Genomic DNA, 21,770 nt, shown 5'->3' with positions numbered 1-21,770 from the left:
ACAATTTGTCCTCGATTCAATTTATGCCGCAGATGATTTTCAACATTTTTAACAACTCCTGGAAGTAATTGGCATAGAAGGCTTAAAAATACATTTTAACAGGAAACACTAATTTATTTGCACTACGATTTATACTCTTCGTTTTCAGCGGTGTAAAAGGAAAAGTTTTTTTAAATGTTTCTACATTGTTAAGAACAATGTTGTTGTTCTACATTTAGCTTGTGTTTAAAGATATCTGATTTTAAAAATATCTCATTCTGGAATTGTCTTATAGTAATGTTTGATTTTTTCTTACATTTTTAAAGATTTGTTTTTATCTTTATATTTAAAGTATTTTTTATCAAGAAATTTTTTTGCCAAAATTTAAAATGTTACAGAAAATAGCCGTCTTTCTTAGATATTCCAGGTATGCAAATTCAAAGCTGAAGGTCTTCTACAGAGCTGATACTGGTTCAGAAAGATTTGAAATCATACGCATTTGAAATCTCTATAAAAACCGATGTACACGCAACTTATTCTTTCTTATCAATTTTTCAAAAATGAGCATTTTTTAAAAGAGTTTGTTACCTAAAGTTTACATAATCACAATGAAAATCATTTCAGTGTTAAAGATGAAACTCAGCAGTGACCAACACTAATGCAAAAAAATGCATATATTTTCTTTCCACAAGAATAGATATTTAAATCCCGTTTTCTCCCAAAACATAGAATTTAAGCTATAAGGGTCAATTCCATGTGAATTCGAGAAAGTATATTCAGATAATTTTGACGGTAAATTGTTTCTTTTTAATATTAAATAAAAAAAAATGTCGGAACTCCAATACAACTCTTCTAACAATAATGTTTAATTAGTTTCTTTTTCGGTACAATCATTCGTAATTTCATTAATTTATTTTATTTTCTTTACTATATTCCGAATACAGAAAATATTTTCTATGTTTTAATGGAGAAGCGGATATTTTTCTAACGATAAAAATGGTTAAGAATGAATGTTAATTAACCTTTTATGATTAAGTTTTTTTTAAATAACAAAACATCAAGTATTTTAATAGCTATTCGGAAATAACAAAAAAAATTGTTTCATAGATTTTCAAGATTTTAATAATAAAATTAAAAATAAAGATATAAACATTACTTAATATCTTATGCGAAAATTACAAATATATCGAGCAGTTACAAAGATATAGCTAAAAAAAATATGTCCAGTCGTCACATGTAATTCAAACAATGGTTTGTACGATCGAGCAAGTACAAATATATTTTCCTTATTGTTCCCAATGCTTTTAGATACATTCGCTCTCATTAGTTTGAAGGCTATTGAAATTCAAATCAATTTGCTAGCAACCAAATCATCCGTTCTAGAAAAATGTATGAAAATTATGTAGGAAATTGTGTTTCTGCGCTGTAAATTTCATTACAAAAAGACTTTGATGTTTGTTTTGGATTTTCATAGCTCTGAAATGATTTGTAACAGGAGTGACACATGTGACCTAAAGGGTTAAGAAGCCATGCCATAGAATATCAAAGTCTTAGTTGACCAATAACACCTGCGAATATTAATCTTAGGGTAAATGTTAAAAGAATAAAAATTGCGCAGACGATGAGATCTCTCATTATCACAGCGACGCGTGGGTAGCTCAGTGTGAGCATATAGGTTTCATTAAAAAATCTAAAAATATAATCTATTACAGTTCAAAACGAAAAAGACATGAAAAGAAAGCATCTTCGTAATCGTTTACCCTTCATTTGCATTCCATATAACAGTTAAGCTCGAATTAAATGCAAAAAGAAAAAAAAAATCTCTCTTGTTGAATGTTTCCTTCTTTTTAACCGTTGTTTGGAACAGGTGGAAGCGTGCGTGCCGCAAAGACATCTGCACACCTGAAGAAGTCGCCTGTTTGTCTCAGAACCTTGACTTCTTCCTCGGAAGATGGGCCATGGAGTACGCCTCGCACTTTTGCTACTTCCTCGTCTCGTGCCAAAGACGTACAGCTGGAAAAATCTACCGTCCAATGAAGTGCCTCGTGTAGAAGTTAGTAATCATGACAGAGATATCGAAGACAATAAAAATTTCATTACTGTTATTAATTCAAGATAATAAAATAGGTTCTCTTAAAAAAAGAAAAAAAGCCATACGTTCTCCCATGTATTTATTATTTAAAAAGAATAACCTTCCATATCTCAAAAATTACCAACAGAGAGTGATAGATCGTGCATGTTTAAATATATTAATTAAATTGTTCTCTGCCAAAAACTTTTTTCTCTCATTATCTATGTGAACGTATAAACAGATCATGAATTTCGCAGGAAGAGCTATCTTAATATGAAATTCTCATGTTGTAAATAGATTCCTTAAATAAAATTATTCAAATTATTATTTAGCATGACTTCGACATTCCGGCAAAATTATGCATACATTTTCTGCAGAATAACTATTCCTTTTTTAACTACAATAGGAATACTTTGGAATAAAAGGTAGATGATGAAGATAAAAAAAATCTTAGTTCATTTTGATAAAATCTTAGTTCATCTTAGAATAGTTTGCATGAATAGCAATTTTAACTTGCTCTAAGCTTGAACAATGATTATTTTTCAATAAAATTATTAATTTCCGATAAACATTGTATTAATTTATATTAAATAAAATATATTTTTGGTCAGATGCATGCTTTATTTATTTACTTAATTTTCAATATAAACATATGTAAGTCAGCTTTTATAAAATATTTTCACACAATTTTATAACTTAGAATTTTATTAAGAATTACACTCATGTCCATGCAATTTTATAACTCACAACTTTATTTATAATTACACTCATGTCCATTAAAATTTAAATTATTAAAATTTCTCATATTAAAATTTAACGCTAGAAAAGTTAAAAACAAGGCATTTTTTTTCCCTATTTTAATGATTTAAAACATTAAAATACACTCATGTCCATAAATTAAGGTTAATTCAGAGTCACGTGGAAATCGAACTCTAAAATACATATATCACCCGTAAAATGACTACATACATCTTTAAAAATCATATAAAAATTGCATGAAACCACCTGATGACACCGAATGACACCGATAGTACGTCACAATGACGAGAGTGTAAGAGTGTGATGTATAAGGAATACAGGCAAAGAAGTAAAATTGTTCGCAAGCGCTTTATAAGCCTTTCAGTGCAATAACCGCATAGTTATGACACAAAAGACGCATTTGGGTGATTTTTACGTGGTAGAATTATCGGCCATCTGGAATGTGGGCCTACCCTGCTGGAAGTATCCGAGGAACTTGGAATCGCCCAGAGTGTCATCTACAGACTTTGGCAACGATTCCAAGATGATGGTAATGTGAGTAGATGAGTAGATGTTACAGCACAGGTTGCCCCCAAGTTACAACGTCGAATGAGGACAGATATTTGGCAGTTATTGCCAAAAGAAACAGATGAAGCACAGTATCAGACCTGTCTCGTCAGCTCTCTTCAGCCACTGGTACGATAGTTTCAAGACAAACCGTGTACAGACGTTTAGGGCAGATTGGTCTATATGCTCGTAGGCCTGTCAGATGTGTTACACTTACTGCAACTCACGTTGCCTGCGGTTAGTGGAGTAGAGTGCATGCATTGTGCTTGAGTGATGTTTTCCGACGGGTCCAAGTTTAGCTTGCAGTCTGATTCCCGCCGGAACTTTCACATGGAGAGCGCCAGGTACCCGTTACCACCTCCAAACGAATGCCTTTGATTGAAGGATATATGGACCCCGTAGGGACAGGCCAGCATTCTCACCGGACTTGAATGTAGTAGAGCATGTGTGGAACATGCTTGGCTGACGAGTTAAAGCCCATCAACCACCTCCTACATGTCTACCGGAGCTTCGGAGAGCATTGCTTGATGAGTGGTGTAATATTCCCCAAGATCAGATCGATAATTTGATACTCAGCATACCTAGGCGTTGTACGGACTGTATTGCATCGTCTGGGAAACATAATATGTATTAACCATCATACCACCCATGTAATATTGGTTTTTGTAAATAGGTTTTTTTGTTGTTGTTGTAATTTGCTCCAGGAAGCAAAAAATAGCAATTTTTATTAATGATATGAAACATATAGCATCTTTTTTGCTCTTTACCTTTTGTATGATAATTTGGCTTTACAAATAAGTCACATTTATTATGCTTCTGACTATTTCTTTTCCTGAACTTGGATTATCCTTAATTTATGGACATGAGTGTATAATGTTGCAGACATATTTGTTTTAGTCATAAGGGAAGCTAGTAATATAAATGAAAATATTCCTCAAATTTATGATAGTTCATATAATTAAATACCGGAAATTTATGATAAATTATTTGAACTGCATATTTTCTATTCTGATATTTAATTTAATAAACATTTGAAAATTGTTTGTCAAGATAAAGGGGGAAAAATCACATATTTTTCCAGGGAGGCACCTGAGATCTAACGGAAAAAGAAGCTATTTTGTAATAAAAAACTGAATTTTATAATCATGTAAAGATTATTGTAATCAATTTAAATTTAATTCTCTGAAAAATCCTTTGGGATGCTTAAACCGTCTATTTTTCCAAAATCACACCAAATTATGCCTCTAAATTTTTGGAAAGAAAGGCTCACATTTTGCAATTTATTATACATGGATGTATTATGCAGAAAAAATATTAAGAAGGCTAAAAAAAATCTAAAAATTGATGAATTACTTATAATGATAAATAAAAAGAGAACATAAAAAGGTGAGCATTATCTCATTTACATAACATCTAAAGAAGATAAAAAAGCTAATATCTAAGAAAAAAATTTTGAAGCATAATTTGCCAGGGTCATCAATTTTAGTTTGGTTCACTTTTTATTGAATACGAAAAGATGATTTGAATAAGAATTTGAATTTTGTTGAATACAAAAATTTAAACGGTTGATAATGAAAAAGTTGAAAAATTGAAGAAATCCAAAATATTATAAAAGATATTGATCTTTGGAAATGTGAAAAATAATACAACAGATCGAACATTTAAAATCCCATATTGAATAAATCCCCAATCTCCTAAGAGATGATTTTAAACGAATCAAAACGCAAACAATAAAGGAACAATTATCAGCAAACTTTTTATTCCTTCATGTAAGTGCACAATTTGAGTGAAATCTCGTGTTACTTTAAAAAACTAAATACTTTCAAACTTAATCTATTTGCATTTACATCTTAATACATTTGTGCAAGAAATGGAAGTAAGTGTTCTAGGAATAAAATTTCCTTATAATGCGTTAACATTCTAAATTAGTTCTCACCGTCCCAGAATCTCTTTTTTTTATCAAAGAAAAAACAACCTCCGTATTTATTCAACTGAAAACAACTAAGCCATGAATTATCCAAACCCTGTCCTGAGAAAACAAAAACATTAAAAAGAGCAAATCATAAACCAATGTTTGTAGCACTGACAAGCAGCAGAAACAAGTAAAACAACATTACAAAAATGAAAACAGCACGGCGGGAGAGCTGGACATGAAAAACGACCCGTGAGACTAACAAGAGAATGGAGGGTCTAATATCGTGTCTCTGCTGGCATTAGCGCAGGATTTCGTTTTTATGTCCCATTACATGGCAGAGGCTTGTTTAACGTCCAGAGTTAAAGCATCGTATATCAAGGCTGGATTAAGGAAGGGCCGAATGTAATGCTGGTACTGGGTCAAGGAATTCTCAACTTGATTTCCTAATGTACTGAATTATTAATCAAAGTTTAATTCTGTTTAGCTGCAAAACATTTCTTCCACTTCTGTTATATGTAATGGAAACTTTGAAGCAGTTGTCATGTTGCATTGTGTATTTTCAGATCTGCGAAATTAACTCGATGTAATTTCAGATCTACGATGCAATTCGAATTGTATTATAATAAAGATGCTACACAATACTACATCAATTCTATTTTGGATTTCATAGGTGCTGGAAAGTCCTAAAAATAAAACAATTTTTTATATGAAAAATATAAAAATATTTCTAGGAGAAATATTATGGCAATTAATTATAAGCGAAAATAAAACAAAGATGTAAAAACTAATATTCATTCAGATTTAGATTTCTTAAAACGATATTATGCGGTAACGCTTGTTCCAACATCAGTAAAAAAAAGGATTATATTATGTTCATACAATAAGAAAATAACTGGCATCTTATTCCATAATTTGTTTAGAATAGCTGAACATCCACTAAATACAAGCATAAAAAGTTAAGTAATCAATCACTCTTACAGGATATATAGCTTGTGAAAAAATATAAATATCATTAAACACGATTTTATTAGAGATACGTGCGTGAAACGTAGTTTGAAATGTAGCTTTGCATTTAAATGTATTCTTTCACATTGAAATAAAGTAACAGAATCTGTCAAGAAACTTTGTCAACATATTTGATTGAGGACCCATTAAAAATTATAAAAACAAATCACGTTTCTTTTCTATGTATATTTAATTTAAATAAGGCAATGAAATCCTATTTAAATCTCGACTCGAAGCAAGGTCATAAAAAGTAATTTTGATGCTGCGGAATTTTTTATAATTTTGCAAATAAAAATTGGCGGCAACTGCAAGCAAGTTGGTTGACTGAAACCAAAGTATCATATTTTAGCAAATAAACAACAAAATATTTGAAATATTGGTTATTAATATTATTAATTAATTTAATTCTTCTAATATAATATTATTGATAGTTAAATTCTTTCTCAGTACATTTAATTCTTTTTTTTTTATTTAATAGGCGTGTTAAAAATGAGTGATAAAAAATTATTTTACTCTTTTGCATGGGGTTATTATCAAAAAAGAATAATGAAATAAACATTTTAAACAATAAAACTGTAAAAGAAATTCCTTTATGTCATTTGATCTGCTGGGATTTAAAATTCTTCCTAACTGATATACTATTCAATGAAAGAAGTTTTATTTTTTATATACATTAATCAATTATTGAAGAAAGCATAAAAAATGCATTAAATTAGCATAAAAAATTCAAGAAAACAAACCAGAATTCATAAATTATTACATCACTCGCACACGCAGTTGGGCAGAAATGAAACATTAACCCTTCCATAAATTCAAATAAAGCCTGTGTTAATCATGAATAAATTGAGCTATCTTATGGAGATTCTTGAAGTTCCTTTATAAACGTGATGAAAATTTTGAAGAAGAATTTCTGTTCTTGTTCTTGGAAGCTCTCATCTCACAATTTCATCGGTATACTATGAAAGATGGCCGCTTCATTATTTATTAGTAGTTGCGCAATTATCGTAAGGAGCAGTTCCCATCGGTATCTACCGCAGTTCTTAAAAACAGAAGTCTAATTAGATACATCATGCGCTTCATTATAGAGTCGATAACCTTCTTAAAAACCGTCATTCTAAGATTTTAAAGATAAGATGAAGCTTCTAATTAAGAGAGTTTTACGTGGCATTAGGAAAATTTTTTCATGCACTTATTCAGCAGTGCACTGAACCGGGGGGGGGGAGGGCAGTCAGAGATTTTAAGTGCCATAATCCCTGTTCAGTGTATTTTTATGAGCGAGAAAAATATAGCTAAGATGTCATTAGGGACAAATTAATAGCTTCGCTGCTTTTAAAACTTATACTGTTAAAGTCTCCTCAAAACGTGGATAGCAATTTTAGGGGATAAAAAGGATGGACAGTATACGTGCATGAAACTTAGTTTGAAATAAATAAAGTCATATAGAAATAAAGTCATATAAAAGTATTTTAAAGATCGTGAAAATTTTCACAGCTTCTGAATTAAAAATTAACAGTAACTGCAAGTTGGCTCTGTGAAAGCAGTATATCAAATCTTCTGTATATCGAAAATATAAAACTTGAAAACAATGTTATATATTTTAAGTGAAGTGATAATATAAAAAATATTTTTGTTACCCATTTTCAGGAAAAATTGACAAATTTCAAAGAATTTCATTATATATATATATATTCAAGCATTTTAAGGGAAGAAATTATATATTAGAATCATTAAGTTTTAAGAATAATTTCCTCAAAATTTGTCAGAAAAAATTTCATGCTGATTAATTTTTACTTTCCAGGGGGAAAAATCAATCTTTTTATGAATATCAGCGGAATTTTTATAAAAACTCTATTTACAAAATTTCTATATTCTAATATTTCTATATTCTAATTTACAAAAGATCTATAAAAATACAAAAAAATTATAACATTTAAAAAGTATTGAAAAATAACTTTAATGCAATTATAGAGTATTTCGGGAGTAGATCATATCTGACATGCCAAATTCTTATCGTTACATTGCAGATAATGATATTATAAAATTAATCTCCTCAAGATATTGAAATCTGAAAAATTGCTTTTAGAAGGATTTTTTTTTTCAATTTAGGTGGGGATGAAAATCACATTCAGTTTATTGTGTTTTTAAAATAATCAATAATAAAACACCATTCAATAATCAATAATTTTGGAACTCTAGTTATTTATCTTAAAATCATATACTACAATTCTATACGAATAATATAAACATTATAGGCAAACTATAGGAATTAGAGAATTATTTCTAAGAATGATTTTTTGAAGACAAGTACCAAGTCATATTCAGATTAATCAGGCATTTAAATTATTTAGAAAACCAAAATTATTATTATCTTAAAACGGAAAATGATGAACTAGAATAATGAAAGAATAAAAATAAGAAACAATTTAAAAGCAGAATTAAATTTTGAACATTTTTCGGGCTGAAATTTTTTTCCCTTCCCTTAACTAGTGTTTCCATTTAAAAATCGTATCAAAATATTGCAAAAGTAAAAATTATTTCATTTAAAAATTCAGTAACTCAAAAAAAAATCATTTATTAAGAAAAAACGATTATTTACTTTTAAAATATGTTTTAATTCTTTTCGCATGGGAATTATTAGTCATTTGCTCAAAATTGAAACAGTAATTACATTTAAAAAGTCTTCTTAAATAGAAAAAAAAATTCAATTAGTTTCATATCGTTAGAAAAATGGAAACATCAAATGTTTCCGATTTTTAATTAGTTATCTAATCACATTCTAATGAACATAGAAATATTCCTAGCATTATAAAGAGTATGAATTGAAATAACAGCAGTTATCTTCAAGCCTTTATTTAATAAAATATCTTAGAAGGCTATTAGAACACCGAAGCAAGCAATATTTATATATTTTAACTTTAGTTTAAGAACAAAACCCTTTTTTTTTTATCTCTATTATGGCGATGAAGACTTCAAACGATTATATCAAAAAATTCTTGCATGCTTTGATTTTAAAATAGCTTGAAATTTCCACCCTGTTTAAATGTCAAAATAAATCATAAATGAAAGAAGAACTTCAACGAAAACTGCAATTCATGTAAGTATACATGTGAGGGAGATAAGAATAAAATGAAGATGAACAATGAAGTAAATAGTGAGAAAAATATTCAAAAAAAAAAAAATTCTTCTATTACTTGAAATGCTAAAATCTTTCTACTAAATTCAGAGAACATTATGCATTTTTAAAAAGATCTGACGCAAAGAAATAGATTTTCTAATATGTATACACAAGCATAAACACACACATACATATACACACGCAGACACACATACATACACACGCGCACACACACATCTCTGCTCCACGCATTCCAAACTCTAACCTCTTTCATATTCAATCTATCTACCAATGTCCACTATTTTAACTGTTTTAACGTACCCCCCGGCTAAAACCATTTCACATACCTGTTTGAATAGGCGTACCGAAGAAAGGAGATAGGAGAAATAGGAGATAGTTTCAAATGAAACATAAAGTATCAACAATAAATCAAAAATACTGAAGGATATTTTTCTCTTATTGATTAGTTCAGAAAATGAATGAGAGTTAGCTAGATAAGTTTATAAACATTCTATTGGTGCACATAGGTTATATGTAATGTAAAGATCTGCTTTCTATTCAAGCTCAAAAACTGATTTAAATAAAATAATGATTCTTGCTATGAATCAGCAAGAAGAGGGAGAAAGAAGGAATGAAAACTTTTCCAAAATATTAAGAATTGTTAATATTAAGAGTTTTGGAATGCTTTTGTTAGAACATTTGGTTCAAGTCTTCATCTAAAATTCAGATAGCAATCATTTATATGTATCGAAAATTAGTTATGCAGGCATTTTTCTATGATTCACTCTTGGATAAGATTCAATACCTTTTATCCTTTGTCAATTCCCTCTTTTAAACTCATAAAATAGTATTTTAGCTTTTATTATTAGAACTCTACAGAAAGACTAGAAAAATCATGTAATATCTTGATAAGCAAATTAGTCAATGGCCCAACAATTAAATGGAATAACGTAACAATAAAAAGGCAACAATCTTTAAAATATCTCGGTGTTACTATCGACAATAAGCTAAACTGGATTCCTCACCTCCTTAACACCAAAACGAAGGCGATTCTCTTATACCAAAATCTCTGCAGAATTGCTGGTTCCACATGGGGTCTGAAAAAAGAATTCAGGCGTCATCTCTACTTCACCGTTGCCGAGAGAATGATCCTACATGGAGCATCAGCTTGGGCCTATCCTCTCTCATCCCGACAACAAAGAATCCTAATCTCAATACAGAGAAAATTTCTCCTGAGTATTTCTGGAGCATTCCGAACAACATCCACGGCAGCACTGCAAGTTATAGAAGGAATTCTTCCACTTCACATCAAAGCGCAAGCAGAAGCAACCTATGTAAGAGTAAGTCGTCTTCAATTACCTAGCCATTTTCAGAATGTAACATTCCATCCTGAGAACTTCGAGATGAAATGCTCTCACACAAAAATCTTCCCCTCAAACTTTCTTCTTGAGGACATAATTTCCCTCAAACAAGAATTCCAACCTACAAACAAGACGGATATTTTTACAGATGGGTCCAAAATCGAGGGGGAAACCGGCTTTGCCTACTGCGTATTCCAAAACGGACAAATTACTCATCAGTGGCTCGGCAAACTGAACGAAAATAATTCTGTCTTTCAGGCAGAGCTGCTGGCCATTAAGGAAGCATGTAAATGGGCTAGCAAATACGATCATAACGCTAAAATATGGAGTGATAGCGAGTCCAGCTTAAAAGCGATCAGTTCATTCTCCACCTCAAGCCCAATTGTTCAGGAAATTCAAGCCATTCTGCTCCTCCAACCTTCTATTAAGTTAGGATGGGTTAAAGCACATGTAGGCCACAACGGAAACGAGGTTGCAGATTCCTTAGCCAAACAGGCCATTTCTGCAGGTACGCCCGTTCAATACCCAGCTCCTAGAAGCCATCTGAAAAGTATTGTAAATGAATTGAGCGTACAGCGATGGCAAGAAGAATGGGATAATGGCTCAGCTGGCAGAAACATCCATCAAATCATCTCGAAAGTGTCCTTTAACCCATCATCTTGGAATAGGCTTGACATTATCTTTGCAACTGGCCATGGCCCTTTCCCTTCATATTTCAAGAGATTCCATATTAAAGGATCTGATCAATGTGGCTGCGGCGAAGTAGGCGATCCCCTTCATTATGCCACTAGTTGCCCTCTCACCACATCTTTTCATCTCAAAAAACCCATCCACGACCTAGAAAATATCTGGTGGACCAACGTTATGAGAAACAAGATGTCCAAGGTTAAAATTAGAAATCTTGTGCGGTTCCTACAAGAGAACGAGGAATTGATTTCTCCAGACCCAAGCCCAGTATAAATTTTCGTTTCATTTCTCAACCAAGCTCTTCTCCAGAATATATTACCTTCAATAGATTTCATCTACTCATACTCCCCACCGAACACCTCCCTCATCATTATAATATTGTATATAGTTACTTTTTATGTGTATTGATGACATTTTATGCCTTTTTATGTGTATATTGATATTTTATGTCTTTTTTTGTGTATATTGATTTTTTTGTCTTTTTATGTGTATTTCTTTTATCTTAATAAATACTCCCACGTATATCCTTTCAACCGACAGGGAATCCTAGAGATTCCAAGTTCGGGGATATTCTGTGGCGAAAGTGAAAGAAAGAAAGACTAATTTTGTTATTTTTTAAAATTGAAATTTGAATCGAATCTTTTTTTATATTTCTGGTTAAAAACAAAAGCGTCTAAAAAAGTCACAAATAAACTTCTTTATTTTAAAGGAAAGAGAAATTTCATTTGCATATCATTTTATCCGAATTGAAGAAACAAAAAAAAAAAAAAAAAAAATTAAGAATAATACAAAATGTGTAGGATTGAGTGCTTGGCATACTTAATAACTCAAAAAAAAAATACTTAACTATTTTTTAAAAAATGCCCTTGTTTTAAAATGCCTTAAAATTTCTGCTCATGTCTTTTTTAATACCCGATATAATTATTATAATGATAAAATAAATCAGAATAAATATACACATAAGACAAGTGTAATTTGTAATAATAATTAATTAATGTCGCTCAATTCTAAGGATGTTATAAACATTTAAAATCTTTATTTTTAAAAAGTAATATTTTACATATAATTTTAAAGACGAATGAAATTAATTATTCAAATTGGCCCGGAAGAGAAATATGGGTTTTAGATTCAACAATATTTTAATAATTCTTCAGGAATTTCCTGTCTAGAAATTATCAGAATCAACTTAATTCCATGGAAAACTCACGTATCTGCTTACTACACATGCGACATAAGTTATGAATTTTCTTATTAATTATGGACTCGTTTGCATTTAATGACAAGTGGAGCATCCTCCTGGCAGTATCATACCACCTAAACTGGTCTTTTAAGAACCGAACCACCCGAAAATTGCCTCTTCATCTTTCAACAAGAGCACCGCCCAGATATAGATATCATCTAATTTCTTCATTGATTGATGCTCCCAGACTTAACCTCTATTTCACACCTTGAAGTCGTTTGCTACGTGTGGGGTGGGCAGCTCCAATTTAGCTTCGATTTCTGTGCACCCCGCATCATTTCCCAATTCTTTTAGAGGTATAATTTGTACGTCACTTAATTGTCAAGCAATTTCTTATTGACTTAAGGATACCTAGCGCGATATTTAACGAGTTTGGTGAGAGATTCCTCACGCCTGTAATCTTCCTTTAGCAGCTGCTTGGGCGCTCCTCTTTCAGAATGAATTGGACAAGAGAGCAACGTCTGGTCTTTTTTGCGACACTTCATTAAGTTCTAATAGGCCCAAACATTGGTATCAATAAAGGAATGCTGCCTGTTTTTTGTAGAAGTATTGAAAGGTGGAACACGGATTTGGTGGTCTGTCGATGACAAGACACTGTTTGATTTATACAGTGATGTGTCATAAATGAGACAGTTAGACAGTGATTTATTGACATTTGATAAAGAACAGACAGTTGTGGCATGCTATTTTTAGAATATTGGCAAGTGATTTTGAAGTTTAAGTTCAAAGTAGTAAGTTTCAATATTAGTAAATAAAGAGCCATCTGTAAATATTTGAACTCTTTCTGTAATCAGATACGGGACGGCCTTCAATTATTGCCAAAAATATTGTATTTATAAAAAATTACCGAGGTTCAAAAACCGACCATGAACTCTAGCAAATCCAGCTGAAGAAATTTCATCATAAATTATTGTTATTGAGCAATAAAGGTTTAAACAGAATTGAAAGAGTTTTTAACCTTTTAATAGAATGTGAAGATTGCAGAATCATTTGAAAATCTGCCTGTCAGCAGTAGTTTCAAAACTCATGAATTGCACCTTTAAGAATTTCGGGACAATTTCAAATCTCATGTTTATAAAACTGTATCTATATTCTTCTGGCGTAAAGTAATTTCATATTTCACGTATGATGGAGTGGTTTTAAAACTTCATTTGCTTTCTCTTGGTGTCTCCGCTTTGGATTGGTGCAATTTCGCACCTCAAATATATTGACGTAGTTCTGTAACTATCTGTTCTTTTGTCCAGACATTAGATTGATGTAGTTGGGTGAAAATCAGAACCAGTTTTCCTTGTTACAATCAGGAAAAAAAATTATGAGAATAACATCATATTATTTCAGTCTTTAAAGGTAATTTCAATCACTATTTTTGCTTGGCAATTCTATCAGTAATTGCAATATTTACACATACGTAAATTAAATTAGAAATCTTATTTTAAAGCAAAAGATTTCAGTTTCTGATTGAATTTCCACATAAAATTCATTGATATATGAATATGCTGCCTTTATCATATTTATCTGCAATGTACAATGCAGATAAATTTGTATAAAATGAGTATACATGAATACAGTAGCCTTCATTATCAAATAGGATTTAAATATTGATTTAAACATTTAAAGAGATTGAGAGGGGATTATGCAAATGGGGTTCTATGCTATAAAAATTCTGCGTGTATTTTTTAGACGAGTTCTTAGCTTATGCATATACTAATGAAATCTCTTCGTGTTCGTGTACAAATACTACAATCTGCTTTACAGATACGAATTTTTTTTTAAATATTGGAGCTATTAGATTATTTTTGGTTATAAGCAGATGCATGGACCCTTAAAATAAAACAATATTTAATGTATTTTTATAAATATGCACATGTTTTTAAATTTATATCTATTCGGTTTAGTCGTATAGATCAGATTGAATCTACAATTATTTAGGAACGATTTAAAACAACGAAATATTTCTAATTCTTAAAGAATGCATAGATTTGTATCAATAAATGCATGGGCAAAAGTTTTTATGTAGTAGTTTAATTTGATAAAGTAAATGCCTCTGCCATATTGCCTATAATCAAGGAATGCATTCTAGGAAAGTATGCCATGTTTTTTTAATAATTTAAACATTTTTAATTATTACACATCAATTTGCATCATCATTTTATAATTAGCACGCCATTTTAAATCGTGAGATTAACTTGGCAATTTGGTCTCTGATTTTTAAATAGCTACTATATGAATTAACAAATATCAAAAAGAATATTCTGAATTAAACTCACTTCGTTTATATTTCAGATGAAAGTTAATAGTAACAAAACAAATTATAGAAGCGTAATGTTTTAATCCGAAAGAATACCATCCCCACTTCCCATTATAGCTTTTATATATATAAGCATCTTCATACGAATTTTTCCTCTCAACGTAAAATATTCCCCTTTCAAATATATGTCTTAATCTACCCTATTCACAATTTATTTTGAAATACATAGAAACATTTTGAAATAATTAATTTTAAAAATTTGACGACTAAAATGCTGCTGTCTATTAAAACCAGTTGTTAACTCTTTGAAAAGTTAATATTCAACTGAAGTGAGCTCAAATTTTCACTTCAGTTGCGATGTATTTAGCACGCGTATGTCTTCAGTTTGGATTATTTCGCAGAACAATAAAATGGCATTTCATTGTGAGTAAGATTTCTCTAAGCTACCTTTCCTTATTCTCGCTTAATTCAAATATCGTGCCGAGGCACAATTATTTAGAATTTTTTTAAGCCAAACAGTTGAAGGATTTCTTCTAATTTGCATCTGAAATTGAAATTTTTTAAAGCTTGAAAAGCATATAATGACAGATGTTCAAATCAAATTTAAAACAGTTGAAAAAAAGCGGTAGACAAAAGAATACTTTTCCCCTTTTCCCAATTTTCTTAACAATACTTTGTTCGAGCTGACGTGGTGACGAGGTTTTTTCCCAGAATGCAATTGATCATGTCTGATGCTATGAGAGTGAAATACGCGAAGCGACAGCATGGAAAAAAGCCGCACCCACACTAATTATTGCTTGGAAATAATTGAATTTATTCATCTTTGTCAAGAAGAATTCGCAGGTTAATAAGTCTTTGTTGATGCTCACTGGAAACAAGAATTTAAAACACGTTTCAGTCACTGTCAATATAATTATTATCTTTGTATAAGAAAAGTGGTTATAAAAGGAAGCATTTTTTTATTAAGTGTGTGGGTAACACATTCTTATTAAACATCTAAACAATTGCAAAATGTTTGTTCCTTTTTATTTGGTTTTACTTAGATTTTAAGCGGACTGACCTTGCCTTCAACTATTATATATACACTATTTCTGTAGTATTGTTAACATATTACAGTCTAAATTTATTAAATTATTTATAAAAGTGTACAAGCAGTTGATATTGATGGGCTCATCATCGAATTTCTATGCAAGAATTAGTTATTACTTCAGGTGTTAGAACGTTAATGGTAGTCGAAACCATAATCAAAATTGATTGCTATAAGGTTCTGCTTGCTAATAATTACTCTGCACTTTTAAAAAAAGATTTGCGAATCTTTTATTTTTTTAAATTAATATTCTAAATGCTGAAAGTGGATCTCTTAAAGATTTTTTATAAGTTTATTAAATTATTTAATAAATAATGTTCTCTTATAGATTATTATTTTTATAAATCAATTGAATAGTTTGAAGATTTGAAAGAGCTTTTAGCATAATATTATCACATATTTTTTTTTTAAAGTTGAAATATCATTTTGAATTAATAAAAGTTGAATTCATCAATAAAAAGAAATTATGTCTGTGCTGTTTAATAGTATAGTTCTAGCAGCTAATGTCTTTAATATACCCTACTAAAAAAATTATGACTAGATAGTTTATGTTTACGAGAAACATGCATCTAAATAGGTAAATAAAAAGTTTGTTAGGATGGAGTTCACGTTCACGTTGTTAAGCAATCAATGTTATTTGAACTGCGGCTCACGGTCATTCTTTGTAATTTCCGAATCAAACTTCAAATTTGATTTCGCCCAAATTTACATACTCCGCTGAATTGATAATAGTTTACATTTCTCGTGATAGGGCATGCCAAATATCAAGTTGAAGTGATGACTGCTTCATCTTGCGCCACTTGGGCACATTGCTTTTTAATATTATTAGTGTCGTTTCCTTCATTCATTATAACTTTCTTCAGCATTATTTTTATATTGCATTAGGACTTCTATAGAAATAAATTGGGTTTCAAAAACAAAGTAGCAAATATATACATTATTTCCAAATAAAGAGAAAATTGAAAAAAAAAAAAAAATGTACAGTAAAGATTGCAATCTGAATTTTTCACCCTTTAGCAATGTTTAACAAGAAGTCTTTTATTTTATTATTATTATTTTTTATTTTTTGCTGTATATTAATATAGTTTTAAAAGTTAAGCTGCATAAATGTAGAAACAAAAAATTTTAATGGTATCTTTATAAATATCGAGGAGTTAATATGCTAAATTTTTATCAAATCTTCTTTTAAATTTCTTAATAGATCTACTTATTTGCTGTGTGAGCTGTTTAAGATAAATTGTAACTTCATATACTGCAAAGAAGAAAATTTTGCATTGAATACGCCGTCTCCTCAAATAACACTCAAACATATCATATTGCCAATAAAATGTAATTGAGTGAAAAATATTTAAAATTTTTTTGCTTGTAGCATTTTTAAATTACGATGTTTAGTGACAAGCAAACTTTTTTTCAGATAATGAATCTTTTACACTCGACTGTTCTAAAAAGCGAAGATTTAAAAAAAATCTCGCCTTCGAATTTTTCAGGATTACAAATCTTCCACTTTGCTAACTACGCGTACAAGAAAGTAAAAAGCAAAAATTCGTCACATGTTTCCGATATTTTTAGAGGGACAAGATGACACGATCACACTTGTCTGCGCGTGCTCGTTGAGGAATGGGGGTGGAGAGTTGTCCTTCCGGCCGGAAGACATTAGTCGTGAAAGGGCTTCCGTTTCTATGGGAGTGATTAACTCCCCGTTCCATCTAGTGGGTGGAAGAGTATATTTTTTTTTCATTCCTTCCTTCACTTACAGAAATGTAAACAGATTCAATTGCCCTGAGCGAAAAGTACCCAACTGAAAAACACTCACTACACTTATTGACTCCCACATGAGAACTTTATCGAAAGTGAAAAACTTCTTGGAAACAAACAGGCTTTGCAAGAATAACATGTTTATTCGGAAAGAAAAGAAAAAGAGAGAATTTTGTAACAAAAAGATATTTTCAGATGATGGTTGCTTTGATAGAATGTTATATACAAAACTATATTTTGAATAACACTTTATAACTATGAATAATTTTAATCAGTAAAGGTATGAGACATCAGTTTCATCAAATTCTTGTGCCTATATATGTATATGTCCTGAATTGCTTAAAATGCAATAAACTGTAACTGCTGTATAAGAAAAAACAGCCAAAAATAGATGATACTTGGGAAGACCAGAGAGAGGCTTTGAAAATAAATTATAATTTCCTCGTGAAAATGTCCTCAATTTTCTAAAATTAATTTTAATAAATTTTTATAAAAATATTATGATTACACTCAAATAACAAAAAAAAAGAATATAAGAAAATAAATTAAATTCCTTCTTTCATCCCTAAATTAATAGCCAAAATGAAAAAAAAATGACACTAATGTTTATGTATTTAAAGAAAATATCTCTCATCACTGAAAGATATTGAGCTACCTAAAAGGAAAATTCTAAGGTGATATCGAGCCTTTCAAAAAATTTGACCGAGTCTAAATCTTGATTAAAAATACTGTTCAAAATATTTCTGATATTTGTAAGATTAATTTGGTGCTTGATATTTTACTTAACCCTGATTTCAGGCTCACCCATGTGGTAATTTTGATTACATATTATTACCATCAGTGAAAAATAAATTATTTTTCTTAACTTCCACTGTTTTGTTCAAGATTCTTTTTACTCGCGAGATATCTAATTTAAAATTTTATTTCTGGAGCAACAATAGTCAAAATTCTGTCTAACTTTGAACAATCTTCTATACAATACCCATTTTACCTAATAGAACAATATTCTAGTCCTTTGTTTTTATTTTATGCTGATATAATGTGGAAGTTTGTAGTGAAGAGTACTGGCTCAGATGTCAATATAGACATTTGACCATGATACAATATAAAGAAATCATTTCCAAAATAGTCCTTATGTAGAGATAAAAAATATTGTTACAAAATTAGCCCAAACCTTCCATTTTCACGCAAACCTGCTTAAAAAAAGTATTTAGACTAAAAGAAATTAGAGCATTTAATATTCTTCATTTAATATAGATATTAAATAAATCATATCCAGTTTTGACAAAAATAAACAACTCTCATTATAAAAAGGAGGAAATTATTTTAATTTCAATAAGAAAAATTTATTTAAGAATATCATAATGACTACCAATGAAAATCCTAGAATATGTTTAAATAGATATTACCTGCATTTTCAGTGATTAAAATTAATTTATATACACTGATAGCGTTTACCTCTATTAAATTATATTTTTTAATGCAAAGTGTAACTTGATTATTTTAAATACAATTTTCCATTTTACATTGCAAATATTGAGAATACATGTAAATATTTATTATATGAATTGAATTTTTAATAATTTTGTAGTATTATATAAACATATAGAAATGAAAAAAATTATTCGCATTTTTGATTATATCCCTGTATTATGCAAATGCAGTGTTGTTAGAATTAAAGTTCATCTATTCAGAAGGCTCAGAACAGGTTCTCTGGTTCCCATAGAAAAAAAATTTCACCAATCCTCCTTACTTAGAATAAACATGATTGTTGTTGTTGTATTTTGTGTATGTATGTTGGCGTACTACAGACTAGATCTTTTCATCAACAACTACCAAACATAGAACATATATACTTTGGAAATGCGCAATTCAGAGTAATTTTTTTTTATTTTCATTTATGAAAAATTGAAATTTCAGCGTTTTTCTAAAAGTATTTTCCAAAAATATTACAGTACACGAATAATTTGTACACCATCTTAAAATTCAAAATATTATATTTTCAATTCTACCAAATCAGAGATTTTTTTAATACTCTATGACATATTGCATATATAATAAAATAAATACGTTGAAATTCACATAAGACATCAATATACTTAAAGATATAGTTTTATGTGCTCACATTTTTTTTGTAAGTCACTTTTGGTTACAGCAAAAAAAGTATTCATATTAATTGAAATTTAATCACTTCTGCTTCAATTTAAGGTTCAAATTTTATGAAACTGCTAAAACATTAGAAAAATATATTGAACAATGAGCAGAACGTAGGAGGCTTCTATAACAGTATGAGTTATATGACTACCAAAATCAGAAGCTTAAAAATATTTTGCTTAAAAAGTAATGAAGAAACCAAATTGCACAAAATATTTAATTGAAAATTTTGGCTAGCATTTATTCCCGCCAACCAAATCAGTACCAAAAGCGGCAAGTATGCAAAAAAAAAAAAAAAAAAAAAAGTAAGTAAGAAAGAAAGAAAAGAAAAAAGAAGAAAAAAAAATGCTTTCTGTAAAAATCGAAAATAATTTAGTTAGAATAATTATTTCCAATAAATAGCACAAAGGTTATATAAAATGCGAATTTTCTAGTTTGTTGTTAAAAAAGGCCTTTAATTCTCGCTAAAACTAAAATGGACTAATTCAGAAAGTTTTACGACTGGGTGTATAGTTTCCAACAAAACAGGAAATAAAGACGATAATGTCGTGATGTCAAACAAAAAACATGTCACTCTGTTAAAAAAAAAAAAAAAAACTAATTAATAAACAAAAACAATATTATTATACATGCTTAATGATTCCTCCCTTATTTTCAGGTATTCATTCTATACTAAAAATTATGTTTTTTACCAATAGTATAAAATGTTCTAGAGTGATGTGAAGCATAATAATATTATGCAGATCAAAATAATTCTTTAAAAAATCCACCACAGCCAAAACTCGCATAATGTGAGATCAGGTGATCATGTTGCTAAAGCGCTTGAAAATGATAACTTATTCCGTGGTCTTCTTTAAATTGGTGTTTTAAAAATGTCTGAACTGAGCTTGTAATGTGAAATGGCGCCCCATCTTGAATAAAAGCAATAAAAAAATACAATAGATGCAGTAATTTGAAATAAAAAAAAGACTTTGTATTCAGAATTCAATTCAGCTTTCTAGTTTAAATAAAATGGGTAAAAAAAAGCCCAAATTGAATTTGTTCAGTTTTGCTTCAATAATAAAAAAAATCTGGAATCTTCGCCTCTATTACTGGAGCTTCGTCACCTATTGACGAAATATTTTCATTTCTTTTCGGTTTTCACAGAGATAATCGCTCATTTTACATGCTAATGAAATTATGTTTCATTAGAAGTCATAGATCCCGCTCTTGACTCTTCTAATAGTTAACTTTAACTGTAACGATCCTAAATATAAATATAAAAAATATATATACTTCTTCTTGAAAGCGTTAAAAATTGTCGTACATACATTGCGAAGCGGCAGAAGTTGGCCTACATCATAATTTTTTTTTAAGTTGGTGATTCGAAAAATAATAAAGTTCGAACTAAAGAACAATTAAATTTGTATTATCCTTAATTATATTTTTAGGTAAGTGTTTTTATTGAAGCACATAAGATTCAAATTTCTGATTATGATTCTAATGGAGAGTGAGATTACTAGCTTAGAACATTCCAATTAATTAAAACGCCCCTGGAAAGGGAAAGAAGGAAAAGATGGAATACAAATAACTAAACTGTTTTCTGAAAAAATTTCTACAAAAGAATACAAGTAAGTAAATACTTATATCACAATATATTTCTCGATTTGAATTATTTACCATCTAATAAATGCAATCACTTTAAAATAAATACCCAAGCAATTACTTAGAAATCATTGGTACGATTGCTACGCAAACTTAAAAGAAAAAGAAGAAAAAGAGAGTGGATGGAAGAAGAAGGGAAAATAAATAAACTGTAAAATGACAGAGATTTTTTGTTATTTTTTTGGTAACATTCTTCTTCGGTTT

The sequence above is a fragment of the Argiope bruennichi genome, chromosome 10 (assembly GCF_947563725.1).
Source record: "Argiope bruennichi chromosome 10, qqArgBrue1.1, whole genome shotgun sequence".
Lineage (NCBI taxonomy): Eukaryota > Metazoa > Arthropoda > Arachnida > Araneae > Araneidae > Argiope > Argiope bruennichi.
Note: the sequence above shows the minus strand (reverse complement) of the source record.